Source organism: Anopheles merus, chromosome 2R, assembly GCF_017562075.2.
Source record: "Anopheles merus strain MAF chromosome 2R, AmerM5.1, whole genome shotgun sequence".
NCBI classification, from domain to species: domain Eukaryota; kingdom Metazoa; phylum Arthropoda; class Insecta; order Diptera; family Culicidae; genus Anopheles; species Anopheles merus.
In genome coordinates, this window is record NC_054082.1 from 42,560,366 (window position 1) to 42,573,603 (window position 13,238).

At 44.3% G+C, this 13,238-nt stretch overlaps 1 protein-coding gene across 9 annotated transcripts in view; it reads left to right on the plus strand.

The window, feature by feature from the left end:
* Window positions 1-13,238, plus strand: part of LOC121588642 (flotillin-2) — a 156,287-nt gene that overhangs the window by 87,028 nt on the left and 56,021 nt on the right. The window lies entirely within an intron of this gene.

Consider the following 13,238-nt stretch of genomic DNA (forward strand, 5'->3'; position numbering starts at 1 on the left):
CTTTCCCCTTCCCAAAATCGATGCCGCTATACTGGTTGTGATGAAACGCTGAAAAAACACCGTCGAACGTCGAAAACATCGACTACTACCACCACTGCCTCGGGGGATCTGTGTGCGTCAAGGCGTGTATGTGTTTGCCTAGTCGAAGGACGGTTCGTCGTTTTTCAGCTCGCGCAAGTCTTTCGATTGAGACGCTGAGAAAGCAGCTCGGGGCCGTGTTGGGGGCAGTGGGTGAATTTGAGCGCTCTCTCTTTCGTATTCGGGAGATTCCGGCGTGCGATTCGGTGTCATTTTGGAGAGTGTGTCTGTAATTGTGTGTATGTGTATGATAGTGTGATAGAATTCGATTTTTTTCTTAATGTGTCGTTCAGTAACGTGAATGCTGATAAAATAGTTTATCCTTTTCCAATTGTTTGGTATATAAAAAGCGAACCAAATTTCTTTGTTCTTAACAAAACTTTTAAAATTTGCCAAGAAAATCGCTCGGAAAACGGTGGCTTTTTTCTGAACAATATTATAAAATTTTGAAACGTTTTATTACAAACACTTGCTTTTTTAACATTAATGTGTTCGTTTAACCCAACGATTATTCAAAGCAGATTTTATTCATTTCATGTACTTTTCAACTAGCAGCAAGATAAAAAAAAATCGCATAAAAAGTTTAAGAATGCAGTTTTATGCTTGAATGTTCTTCGTGGCTTCTTTTCGCCAGTACAGCCGACGAAAAGTAGGTCACAGGATGAAAGCAACAGAAAACTTGTTTACTTTGCCCGTTTTGTGCACTTTGAAAGTACATTTCTTCGGTTTCGGTAAAGCCGTTGACCTCGATTCTTTTTTTCATGGCGACCACGACACCATACGCAAGTAAAACACATTACACATACCTGTCGTTCTCTGTTGCAGTGTTTGCACTCACCTGGGTTCGTGTTATTTTTATTTCTGGGATGGATTTCAAGGCATGGATTTAGCCTTGAAGCAATCAAAGCGCATTGAAATTCATTCTGTTGGCATAATTTAAGCATGCCTACATGTCCAGTCTTTTATGTGAACCACCCTCTTTAGAGTGAAGTGAGAAAAATGTTTCACAGAATTTCAATACTTTTCCAATAATCCTATTCGAGAGCTCGTACCATCATTATCTTTCGAGTATTGAGAGCAGTTTCGGATGCGCCTTTTGCTCGAAATGGCACCAATAAAATACTTTCCGAATACGTATCGTCAATGCATCACACTATGCCAACGATCGCCGTGCATCCGTGCATCGTTCGAGTGCTCACTTTCAAACGCTTTCACTAGAGTAACAGTTTTATTGACACACTATTTTATAACGACCATACGCTTGGGGCTCCAATCGATCGGCAAAAGAAGGAGCAAAAATGACCGACCAGGCCAAAAGGGGTTAGAAGTAGGTAGGTCCCATTTCGCGAACGAGATACCGGGCCCGTGCCGATGTAATACTGCCACGGGGCGTTTTGCATAATCTGTCTTTTGTCCGGATAGCTTGTCTGGATAGCAACGTCTGCTCAAAAGCTAGACAGCGTGTGTAAATGTTTTGGGTAGAATAAAAGCTAGATTTTACATTTGAAGCTGTGCATTTATTTTGTATATCATTATTTTTCGTTGAATAGCGCGTATTATTAAATATGTATTTATTATATTATTCATCAATTCAGAGGTGTGAAACAAATTAACCTTCAACGCGTTGAAAAGGGTACACAATTAATGTGTGACATCAGTAAAACAAACAAGATAGACCCAGCAAAACAGTTCGTAGGACCAATTTACACCCGGGCATTAGTGCTACTTTGTTAATCTTTACGTCGTTGACTGATGAACGAAGCGGATACCACAACAAACATCGTTCGGAAACAAACCGAAACCGCGCGGGCAGGTGATTGTACTGCTCCTGTACTTTCCTATTCCAGTCTCCGATATGGACGTGGCAATAATGTATGTCTCTGAACGTTTTGGAAATGGCGCACATCGAATCGGCACGTACCGGCCGCTGCCGAGCGTCTTTGCCAATAAAGGATAGCGATCCCGTTCGGAGCATATGCAACGCTGGCAACAACGAAGCATGTACAGCTCGTCTGGTGCTGGTCCGACGTATTCAAAAACCTACAAGACCTTTAAAAGCGTATTTGTGTGCGTGTTGTTCGATGGATAAGGGAGAAAGGGTGGAAGGGAAGGGGTGAAAAATCAACACACCCGTTGCACACCAATACCGTGGCAACGATTCACACACTATCTTGCCTACACGCGCTTCATCCATATCCCGTGGGGTTGGGGAAGCGTCCAGCCGGCGATTGACGTATTACTTTCACTCACGAGGACGGGGGTATTTTTCGATAGTGCGATTGTACACGTACACACTGATCCCCCTCATTGGGTAAAGCGAATTGTAACTCGTTCTTGAATCACGCTTGGTTTGTGGTAAGGTAAACGCTGTTTAAATGTTACAACCTTGCAACATATCGCTTGGTTGTAAAATTCCTTCATTGGATTGTTCCACCGAAAAGGGTTTTCAGTGCAATGCGCAAGGTCGTTTGTTCGAGTCGAACAAACAAACTCCAACCAACCAACCAACCGACAATATCACCTCGCACGCCGCGTAATCCGTCCGATCGTAAAAACATCTCTTTCCCAACCGGTTCGAACAAACAATATTGAAATTTGGCCGTACTTTTACTGACCGCGAGGGCTGTTGTGATATAATTGAGGAAGAGAGTTCAGCATGAATGTGGACCTTTCAGTTCGCAAGGGGTAATGATGCCAGTGGGGGAGCCGGCTTTGAAGTGGGCCGATTGAAAAACAAACCCATTGTCTGTAGATGATTGGAGAGAGCTTGAATGTTGATCTACTCTGTCATCTTGCGCGCAGGACCACTTCAGAAGGAAGCAGGAAGTTCGCCCCCTCCGCCCCATGCCCCCCCCACACATCTGGCGCCTGGGAGATAACTGTCATTGCCGAATTTCATAACCAATGCCGGCAAAAGGGGCAGGGGCAGATCATGCGGCGAATGGCTGGAACGGGGGCGTGCGGTCTTACAGCCGCTTGCGAAATTGCCTGGCGTACGTGAACCTTTGCGCGTATCTATATCGCGTACGTGCCGGTTCGTCCGGTGGCAACCAGTGCAAAGAAGGCCCTCCAACGGAGTGGCAGGTGGAGGTATAGGCACGTGTGTGCGTGAGGGCCGGACCATTCGAGTGCTACTTAGCAGGCAGGCCGTTGATTAGTATCCGGTTGCAAATATTCATGTTGGCGCATTTGCTTTTGCGAACGCCGTTCGATTGTCCATTTGCGGAGCGAACCGGAAGGCGGCCTGCTTGTCAGGGTGTGCGCATCCAAGTAACGCTTCCAAAATAGCGACAAGGAAGTGGCGAGAAAACGCGAGCAAATACTATCCAGTGGCGGGCGCGGCTGTTCAGCGGCGTGAGGTAGAGGTGGAGAAATGTTCGCGGGCACTGCGTCTATCTGGCGATGCAACACAATGGGGTCTTAGGGCGTATCGCGCGGAATCGGAGGTGGTTGTTCGATCAGCGGCGCCATTGTGCTTTGGCGTGATGTTGGTTTATGATGGTGCGTTTTGCTTGTGTCGGGTGTTGTTGTTGTTTTGTTCGTGTCTGTTGTATTACTGCATTTCTTTGCAAAAAGGCTTGTAGTACTGCTGATGTGTAAGCAGTATTTTTTTTATGTTGCCCGTAGGTGTGCAACGTAATCGAAGCTTCCAGAGCGCGGGAGGGGCAGTAAGCAGTGGCTGTCATAATTGAGAAAAGTAGTGGCGTAGTTTTTATAGGTCTGGTGTAATGGTTTCCTTTGCAATAGACGATGAAATGACTGAGACTGTTGTGCAGTTAAGGCTGTTTTTGTATCCTTGCCTGTATCGTGTTGAAGATTGATAAATTCGTTGCCTTAGAATGCAAAGCATAACACATTGAACTGCTTCATCAGCGGGTGAGGAAAAACGGCTCGACTTGTGTTTCAACAGTGATGTCAAAAAAATGAAATCGAAACGAGAAAAGAACTTTTAAATTACTGATGTTGGGGAGAAAATTTGTAGTTCATAGCTTACTTTTCCTGTTCTGAATTTGTGCTTAGTTTTATGCAGATAGTGGTGTAAAATCTGAGATGCCATTTTCGTAATCGACGTTACCTGGAATCCATAGTAAATCGTTAAAGCAATTTATCACTGACTGAAGACGATCAGCGTCTGATAATCCTTTGAAAATTATAGATCTAAAAAATATAATTTTTCATACTGTCATCTGACATTTTTCGCATATTTTGATCTTAACAGCACCCTTAAAACAATTAAAATCACATTAATTTGTTCATTTATATCCTTCGCTGTCTGAATCATGTCAGAAACCGAAGCAGCTTAATATACAGATAAAGGTGTTTGACATCATCCATGACATCATGTGACACTCTCGTATCAGCCCCATGAGACGGTTCTGCGTCCAAAACCTCGAACCAAAGAAAGGCCGTGTGTACCGTTTTCCCTCCATTTATCACCAATTTACACATGCGGTGTGTGGGGCCACCAGCGCGCACCGTAGCCGAGTGCTGGACAAAATTGTGGGAATGTGTCAGAAAGTGAAAATGTCTACCGGAAAGTGAAATGCCCCCGGATCGTTGGGCTACTCCCGTGTGGCCGCACGGTGGATGATGCACACACTGGCATCTCTAATCAACGAATGCAAACGTAAACGTTTCACTTTCGTTTGAAATGCATGACAGGATGGTGTGTGTGTGTGTGTGTGTGGTTGTAAGCGGCCCAAGTTTACTACCGGTGGCAGTGCAAAACTCGCATCTAATGCAGTCGACTGTCCCCTGCTGGCCATCGGAGGCTGATGGAACAAAATGTGCTGCGATCCAGGCGACAAACGCCCGTAAGCAAGGACGGCCCGATATAACTGGTTCATGAATGTTGACGACTGTCAAGCGATGCGCTGTACTCAATCAAGTTAGGGAACGTTTCCATCCCTCCGCCATAATGGACAGAGGCTCTTGCCACGATGATCTCACCGACGTAACCGACGGCTGTTATCGATGCCCGCCTTCGCTGGGGCCAAGAGTCTAAACAAACAAGCAACCCGTTGAAACGACGCAGACGCTCTCGGTGCGGCAACAACTTTCGCTTCTTCGGACAGTCCCGCCGAACGCCACCGCATCGTACAATACGACGATTGGTCACATTTTATTTATGCCAGGTTGATAAAAATTCATCAGCACACCGGCAGCGCAACCAGTATGGGATGCGCGCGCGCGCCTGCTGCCGTGTGGTGTATTTTATTGGTGCAATAATGTTACAATCGTTTCAAACAAGACGCGTAAAGTGTGGTGGTCGATACATGATTCGTTACGCACCGTGTCTCGCAAAACTATTCCGCTGGCAGCTTTAACCTCACGTGCACGTGTTGCTTTCACCGAGCGGGGGCTGGTATTTTTTGGAAAAGTTCAGCTGTGCTGTTAAGCGGTAAGAAGCATCCTCATGTTGATGCCTTTCGGACAGGTACTTAGCGTCCGGTACTACCGACGCTGATTCGAGCTAACACGTGTGAAGTTTGGATTTCGATTCGCCTATTATTGGTGCTTGTTTTGGTTTGCCAACGGCAACAAAAGTGCGTTTGTATCAGCAAGCAAGCGGAATGTGGATGGATTTTGCGTAACCATACGCTGCGCTGGTGGGCGATGCTCTTTCTCCGCACTAAAATAAGTGATAAATAAAATAATTAAAACCAATCCAAAAGTTTTAAATTGATGCAAGCCTATCAGAAGCCCAGTTACGGCACATATTTATGCTGCTTATCGTACGCAAGCGGCTTGGTTGTGATGGTTGTAAATAAAAAAATAAATGGCAGCTCTAGTGTGATTTCAATTTTGCGATAAGAAAAGGCAAACATTATCTAATTGGAGTTTTTTTTCGAACCCCAACAGTGACTATGCTCGCAAGTCGGTCAACGGAATTGATGCTGCAGTGGTTTCTTCCACCATATGCATTAATTTCGACCCAGTTTAATCCGGCACACAAGGTTTATCAATGCAAACAAGGTAGAAAATATGCATCGAAACTACTTCATCTTCGTGGCAGCGACACTCGTTTGCTCAGAAGGGGATATAGTGTAGCCAAGTTTTGCACACCGACAAGTGGGCCATCGGCCAATTCCAAATTGTTAGAGTTTTTTTCTGCCATTTCTCTCGGTAGAATTGAAAAAAGGGAAATCGCTTTCCGAACGTTACTTATCTCCACCAGGTCATAATCGAAAACAGAGCGTGGATGAGAGAAGATACCGGCTCAGCGGCTGCCTGCCGGAAGGGCTTGTAAAGCATAATAAATCATAAGTGTGGCTTTTCTCCCCCTCTTTCCTTCGTCCTACTCCCTGCCTTGGTACGTTTCAAAATAAGTGCGCACTTTCTAAGCTGATCGTCAGATCATTGCAATCTGATAAGAGGAGAAGTTGCCCAAAACTGATGTTGAAAAGTTGTTGGTATCTCGAGCGCCTGATATTTCCCGGGCGCGGGTTGTTCTGTTTGGATCAGCTCAACGCTTCAATAATAAGCACTTTCTCCGTAATGATTGTCGATTGTTTGCCACGTACGGCGTGTGCTTGCGGTAGAGGTTCGCATGATTGGTGGATATTTGGAGATTCCGGGTTGTAGGTATCGTGTAAGCTAGCTGATAATAAGGGTTTTTTTATCAAGACGCAACGGAGCTACGTAAAGCGGTATAGCAAAGGATGCACCATCTATGAAGTTAGCTATTTGAATTTTGGTTTAAAAATATACAATATTGGATGGAATATTTTATACCATTTTGATCGGCTAGTTTCACGTTGTGTCCGTTTGCTGTTCTTGAAATGGTCGAATATGTCAGTTATTGATTCTTAACGCACAATCTCTCTGTAACAGACTCCACTCAAAGGGCGCCTGTTTCGCACCCTTCCATTGTCTTTAACGCAAGAAAACCAGCACGTCGGATGTGAAAAATGCAAGAAGCTCGCATTACATTTGCGATCTTAATTATAGAGTCTGTGCATCTTCCAGCTTAGGTTCGCTTAGGTAAAAAGGGGCATTCGAAGTACCCAACTCTATTAAACTACTCTGCTTTTCCACGGACTGGGTAATGTTTCCGATCAAACGCATTCTCATCCTCTCATGTTTGCAGCCGTAACGTTTCGCATTTCCTAAAACGGACCATCAAAAACAATTAACCCTATACACGTCGGGGATGTTCGGTGCATGCGTTGCAAGACGCGTTACAAAAACTTGCGTAACAGGGCACGAGTTCACGCCACGCTGGTGACCATCTGCCCGGAGTTTTTTTTTTTTTTTGCACTACACTTTTCTTTTCCCGACCCGCGAAGACTATTTCGGTTTTCTTTCTTTTCTTTCTGCTCTTCGTTGCTTTATCTCTTTGAAAAATCTTCAGCAATTTGGAGCTCGGTGTAGTCTGACGTACTTTCGCTATTTACCGAAAAGTGCAGTGTGGAAACGGAAACTTGACGCTTCGTAGATAGGGATGGGAAGACGCTCTGCAATGGAAGGTTCAATTTTTTTTAACGTATCAAACAACTGCATCACCTTTTCATTGCTTCTTCCATTCCTTGCACCTGCAGACCTCTCTTCGCCGCGTTAAGTAAATCACTACCGGCCCGTGCTTTTAGGTACACAGGGCTGTGGTCTCAACGTTGGTGGGTTTTGCTTCTCGCTTCGATAATTGCCTATATATTGATTGATGATGATTTAACGATGATGATGCGGTTGAGCACCGCTGGTGAGCGGCTGTTTACGTTCGTATTGCGTCGACTGATTACACAGGCCTTTCTCGATTGACCCCGCGGATCCGGTGCCGGATAATACTCTTCCGAGACTCGCGCCGCTCAATTCCGACCTAAACTGGGAGAGAGGAGCGGGGCTTTGAGAAAAATAAATAAAACACTTGCCACCTGCCCAAAGCAGCCCGACCGTGCAGCACACGAGGACGATCAAATTTCTCCCGAAAGCGAAAGAAACAGACTAAAAGACAAGCGGGGCAAGGGGCAAGGGGACACACTACAGCTGATAAAGGTAAAGCTTTTCCAACTTTGAACCATGCAATTTAAACACCTCACCGAATAATTGCACGCTGCGATTTTGAGCGTTTGAAGATGGCTGGCTAGGCTCTTTTGGGACGCTTCCTCAAGCAGTTAAATTTGGTGTTCTCTTTTTTTTGCGCTTCGAAAAGAGTTGGGTCATTCATTATTGAATTTTCCATTATATGCTAGATGTTTTCTGCGCTTTCATTGCCTCAACTGAGAGATTATGCGGGGTTAACGTTAAATCCACATTATTGGGTCCATAGTCCAAGGTGTTCGAGTTAAAGGAAAAGAAGCTCGTTCTCCTAAACTCATGTTTTTACTTTTTAAAGTGTGGTGATATTGCCTTCCAATGCTGGTAACCTAGGGTGAAGCAGGAAAATGTATTTCTAATCATATAGTTTTAAATGTTTGACCAGGTCATAATCCCCTCCCCGTTGTGTGTTCTCATGTTCCGGCGCTGAAAACGAGGTGAAACACAAAATCAACAGCAATTAAAATAAACGTATGCATTAGGCTAAACCATTTCAAGCGCGCGCAGTACCGCTCACGGAATTCGTCGATCAACGAAATGGAAAATAGGAAGCATTTCCGCGTGCGCCACTCTACCGTACAATGCTGCAAGGGCTCGGCTCGCAGGAATTGTCATGCCCCAACAGCGCCACAATCTGTCTGCTGACCGGCCGAGCAATGCAGCAAACCAACTCGAAAAGGGTTTTACTTTTGTGTGTTATTTGTTCGCCGTAGCCAACTCTCGCAGTTTGGGGGAATGGTGAAGGTGGGTTTAAATTATGCTTGCCATTGCTCTATGTATTTCCGCGTGTTCCCTGACAGTGGTGGCCAGTGTACCAGTACGGTTCTGCTATAGTTAACCGTCTTTGTTTTGCTACAGTTTTCACTTTCATTCAAGTTCAAGTTAGACAGGAGGATGATGGGCCGTTATGCGTTTCACAGAAGGTTTTTATTTTGCTGTCTGTGTGCGATGTATTTTTATGTACTGAGTTTTATGATACTTATGTAAAACATAAATAAAAATTCAACGTGTTAACGATCGGACAAATTCATACCGATTGAGGGGTTTATGATTTCACCGTAAAACATCATTTACTGTAGCAGGAAAAACAGCTACCACGAACGATCAATGCATGGTATTCACAATTGTTGTTTCTCGTCTTTACAGTCTTGCTTCTGAATATCAACAGTTATTTTACGAATAGTTACTTTGCTTCGATTACGAATGCAAAACATTAAAATAAATGCTTGTTGATTCATTTATTTTAATCCAATAAGCCCATCTTAAGGTAATTTTGCTCAGTTCAATGATCGACACGTTCTCATCTCAACAAAATCAACACACTCGGCCAATGAAGTAGTTTAAGATTTGCTCTCCCCCATTCCCTTTCTAGGGCACTGAAAACAATCGAGAGTGTGGAGTGTCTGAGCCGAAATAATTTGATACGTGCTAATTAAATCCGGTGCATACGTGCTCTAAAGTAAAGTAAACTCGATGCTAAAAATGCGGTCAATGTTTCTCTCTGCCCCGCTATGGAAGGGCAACGAACATGCATATTTCGATTTGCTGCACTTGATTGTTCCTCGGCTTGTATGGTGGTGTGGACTTCGAATGAGCCTCCCGGGGAGGGCATAATCGTTTCGATTCACCTGCCGATTCGCAGCCACCAAAGCCAGCGTAAACATCGGCTGAAGTTAGCTGAAGTTGGCTCCGCGATGTACACCAACGGCACCATAAACACGAGCTCCACGATCGCAAGGCCACTCAAGCCGGGAAGAGCATCTGCTATTTTCTCACACTTAACATGATAAAGTTTTCGTTTTTCTCCGAGGCGTTTTGTTTAGCCTTTCCCCTACCCTTCTGTCCTATCCTGGGGCGGGTAAAATTGAGCTATGTTTAGATGGAAGCTGTATGCTTCAATAAAGTAATACGATGCACCATCGTCAACGGCGCGTGGAATGTGGTGGGAATTTACAATGACCCTAATTGCAGAAACCATTTTCCCTATCGATGTCAATTTTTGCATGCCTGCGTGCAACATGATTAGCGCTTGTGATATCAAGTATGATCATTTATGCACGTAAAGCCATTTCCATTTGTTGGATCCGTCTTATGGATAGAGATATCTATAAGTGATTCATGTATTATAGTTCTGGTAGGTTATTTACCCAAATAAGTGTTAAATCCATTACCATAGGACAATCATTGACATTTCAGATCAACAATTCCCATAATTGGTATCGTTTTACGGTTTTTTTTTTGCAATGTATTTATCCATTTCTCTGAAAAGAATGAGAAACTGTTGGTCTCATTTCGTTTACACAACAATCGTGCCTAATCTAGATTTCCAATGCAAAAATCGTCAAATTCCAATACAAATAATTTCCCCAGTCAACAAACGAATAGTTTTACCGTGTAAGACTCAGTCCATCTGCTACATGCTCATCGTCGTCCATAACATTTACCAAATGCCAAATACCAAAGGCAGTAATTGTAATCAGAATAATCACAGACTGGCTCGCGCGCATCTTATCTTGCTCCACATCATGGCACATCAGCCACACCGGCTGCATCCGATGTAACACCAGCCGTTGCATAAGTTTAAACCGGCCACCCACCTACATTATGGACGCACGTGCTTGCCATTATTACCATCTTGAAATCGTCTGCAACCCACAGCAAAAGAGAGAATATGCCTTCCCAGATACATCCGTCCGTCACACGTATCTTCTGGCACGCGTTACACTATGTGATCCATCACCACCACCAGCTAGTAGATGATCCTGCAGAATGGGAAAGTTTATCGCGATTGCGACCACATCATGGATCGAAGTGACTTTTATTCCGCGTCCCCCACCTTCACCTGGCCATCGTCATGTCTGCCTGGTGAGGTTTTGTTTTGGTCAAAAATTGGATTATGCAATCAGACGGCATCGTATTTCACTGTAATGTTTTGGAAGCAGCAAAGGCTTCAGCTGTGCGTTAAGCTCCCGCTCACCAGCCGCATGCATGTTGCAGTGGTGCATCGGTTGACGCTTATCAACTATCTATTTACTGTACCCGATGGCTTCAACTGGTGGCCATCATAACACTCCAACCCAATTGGTTGCATTCCAACACCAATCAAAACCTCCAAAATAAAACTCCGTAACATGCACAGTCAGCTCAATGACGTACAGCAATTCACTTTTGAAGGTGCCACATGGGTTAATGATGCCGACAATTTTTGGCCACAACCGTAAGCGGTAATTGTGTCGATCGTAATGAGGCAATAAAGATTTTCCCACAGGTAGCACTCAAGGCTTTGGGACACGGACAAGCAAAAAATCAGCTACAAACTGCTACATCGCACTCATCTGCACGAGTGTGTGGGGTAATATGAAACCGGGACAACCGTAGTAACCACCGACTGCTCGCCCATAACTGGGTCGATTAAATACCAACAGCATTGGCAAAGTGCTTCTTCTTTCGCTTTGCCATTTAACCGCCCAGCTTAAAAGCGTACTCTCTTGAGAAATCAATCTACAAGCTGTTGCGAAAAACAAGGCCTCTTTTCTGACGCTAATGTAGTACTTCCTTCACCACTTTGCAGTTTCCTTCCGTTTGGCGGCCGCTGTGTTGAGATTGCTTCATTCAGCTCGTTTCAAACCACTAATATAATAAGCTCTGGTGCATTCGATACCCAGGTCGGCTATAGTCACTTGTACGATGCACTTTGCATTGCAGCAAAACGATCCATAATCGATTGCAGTGGAAGGAAACCGGAAACCGGAGTAATAGAAAGAAACGATACGGTGAGGATGTTTGTGATGATGACACTTAGTTCCAGTCGATGTGACGGTCGAGAGTGTGATCTTAAGGGTGCGATTGAATGGCGCTATGCTTGCTCAACACATGCCGGAGGTGAATGTGCGCTCAATTGTCGAGAATGAAAAAACCGGTGTGTCCACACGTAGCTCAAGGTTAGTTTTTGTACATTGTATACCATTCCACACCTACCGAGTAGTAGATTCTGCGGTTGGTTAAGGTTGGTTTCGACCATGTCGTAAGTGCTATATTAGCTTGCGGCACGATGATCTGATCAGATTGCTCGTGGTGCGTGGTAAAATGTGCACATGTGTGAACTTTACCGCCCTTGGTAGGTTAGTATGGACGCTCCTATTGAACTTGGTGTGAGCAAACAGGCAGACAGTTCAACAATTGCGTGTCAGTTGCTTCACTCCCGCTGACATTGACAACGGAAGCCTTCAATGATGCACGTCGAACGAGATCACAATCGCGTAACAGATGAAGACGAACCCAGGCTATGACCTTTAGAAGGTACATGCTAATGTCTCGCTTATTTAACCAAAACCATTCCCAGTTTTTCAGTCGCCTTGATGGCTTACGAAAAGCGAACGTTTGACCGGTGAGCTTGCCAAACGGTAAAAACCGTAGACCGGTCGGTGGTCAATCCATCGGGTGACTTGTTTGGAACCGTCAAACCAGTTCCCGTACGATCGTTTGTGATCCGGGTTTGGCTTGAAACGAAAATAAAGGAATGGCTGGTCTATGCAAGAAAGGTCTCGGGCAAGTGCCTTTTCGTTTCCCGCCGCGGAGTGTGTTACGTAAAAAGCGGATCGCGTTTATCTTTGTCTGTTTCTTCCTGGGAAGAAGGAGGCTGTACAGGAAGTGTGCTGCGTTATCCGGCCTATGTCTAATCGGTAATCGGCGGGAGCTTGTCCTTCGTCTTTGCGAGTGCTAAGTTCGGTGTTGATTTTTTATTTCATTTTTGCTTTCGGCTGACACAAAGTTCACCTTTCTTCTACATTGGGTGTATTATATAATACGAGTATGTATAGGCGTATGATCTGTTAGCAGACTGATTTTAGTAGAGACCCTATGCTTAACTTCTGTTGAATTCACAGTGGGCACCGTTGAACAAAAAGCGGGATAAAAGTAATTGTCATTGAATACATGATTTCTTCATTGGATACATGTTGATGTTCATTATAGTGTTGAAAACTACTATAGTCTAAATTAAACAAAATATGAATGTTTTATGATTATGTTGCAAAGATTATAATTATTTTGAAAATATCCTTATATCTGATACATGTTCTTTTTTGGATGTGTAACGTAAATATTGGGTTATACGTAATATGTTA